The sequence below is a fragment of the Phodopus roborovskii genome, unplaced genomic scaffold, assembly GCF_943737965.1.
Source record: "Phodopus roborovskii unplaced genomic scaffold, PHOROB, whole genome shotgun sequence".
Classification (NCBI taxonomy): Eukaryota; Metazoa; Chordata; class Mammalia; order Rodentia; family Cricetidae; genus Phodopus; species Phodopus roborovskii.
In genome coordinates this window covers 176824-178444 of record NW_026125868.1, presented here as the reverse complement: position 1 = coordinate 178444, position 1621 = coordinate 176824, and the positions used below count along the sequence as shown (strand labels likewise).

The 1621-nt window shown below is 47.5% G+C and overlaps 1 pseudogene; it reads right to left on the bottom strand.

Annotated features, from left to right (window-relative positions):
* On the bottom strand, positions 1-1068 carry LOC127217868 (glyceraldehyde-3-phosphate dehydrogenase-like; annotated as a pseudogene).
* Between the last annotated feature and the right edge of the window lie 553 nt (positions 1069-1621).

The following is a 1621-nucleotide window of genomic DNA, read 5'->3' as shown; positions in this document are numbered from 1 at the left end:
CTCTCTTGCTCATGTCCTTGCTGGGATGGATGGTCCAGGATGGGCTCTTACTCCTTGGAGGCCATGTAGGCCATGAGGTCCACCACCCTGTTGCTGTAGCCGAATTCATTGTCATACCAGGAAATGAGCTTTACGAAGTTGTTATTGAGAGCGATGCCAGCCCCAGCGTCAAAGGTGGAAGAGTGGGAGTCACTGTTGAAGTCGCAAGAGACAACCTGGTCCTCGGTGTAGCCCAGGATGCCCTTCAGTGGGCCCTCAGATGCCTGCTTCACCACCTTCTTGATTTCATCATACTTGGCAGCTTTCTCCAGGCGGCATGTCAGATCCACGACGGACACATTGGGGGTAGGAACGCGGAAGGCCATGCCAGTGAGCTTCCCGTTCAGCTCTGGGATGACCTTGCCCACAGCTTTGGCAGCACCATTCGATGCAGGGATGATGTTCTGGGCAGCCCCATGTCCATCACGTCACAGCTTCCCGGAGGGGCCATCCACAGTCTTCTGGGTGGCAGTGATGGCATGGACTGTGGTCATGAGTCCTTCCACAATGCCAAAGTTGTCATGGATGACCTTGGCCAAGGGGGCTAAACAATTGGTAGTGCAGGAAGCGTTGCTGACAATCTTGAGGGAGTTGTCATATTTCTCATGGTTCACACCCATCACAAACATGGGGGCATCAGCAGAAGGGGCGGAGATGATGACCCTCTTGGCCCCACCCTTCAAGTGGGCCCCAGCCTTCTCCATGGTGGTGAAGACACCAGTAGATTCCACAACATACTCGGCACCAGCATCACCCCATTTGATGTTGGCGGGATCTCGCTCCTGGAAGATGGTGATAGCCTTCCCGTTGATGACAAGCTTCCCATTCTCAGCCTTGACTGTGCCCTTGAACTTGCCGTGGGTGGAGTCATACTGGAACATATAGACCATGTAGTTGAGGTCAATGAAGGGGTCATTGATGGCAACAATGTCCACTTTGCCAGAATTGATGGCAGCCCTGGTAACCAGGCGTCCAATACGGCCAAATCCGTTCACTCTGACCTTCACCATTGTGTCTCAGAAACGAGGCTGGCAGGCAATGCACGAAAAGATGCGGCTGTCTCTAGAACAGGGAGGAGCAGAGAGCCCAATATATATATTTTAAAAATGCTTTGACTCCAAAATTTAAGTTCAAGTACAGGTTACTGGGGAAAAGGAATTCTATTTTTGTTTCCACAGAAAACGAAAAGCTTTGGATTCCTTTAATACTAATATGGTTCGATCAAGCCAGACCCCCTGAAGCAATGTCCATGGGACAAGGCAGCTTTGCAGACCACTACAGTCAGGGTTTCTGTGTCTTCTTAAGATTATCAAGACAGTGCCTCCTACCAGCAGGAAGCAGTTTGGAAAGAACAATGCCCAAATTCCCAAATATTGTCTATAAATGTTTGCTTTCATTTAAATGGACTTGGTTATAAATGGTTAATAATCAAAACCAATCTCTCTTAAAGGTAAAAAGGGGATTATGGTATAGAAATAAATATTTTGTTTTAAAATGGATTTTCTTTGATACAATTTATGGTCAATTTTATGATATGTATATTTCTCCTCTTGTTTAGGTATTGTGCTTATATAGCTCATTA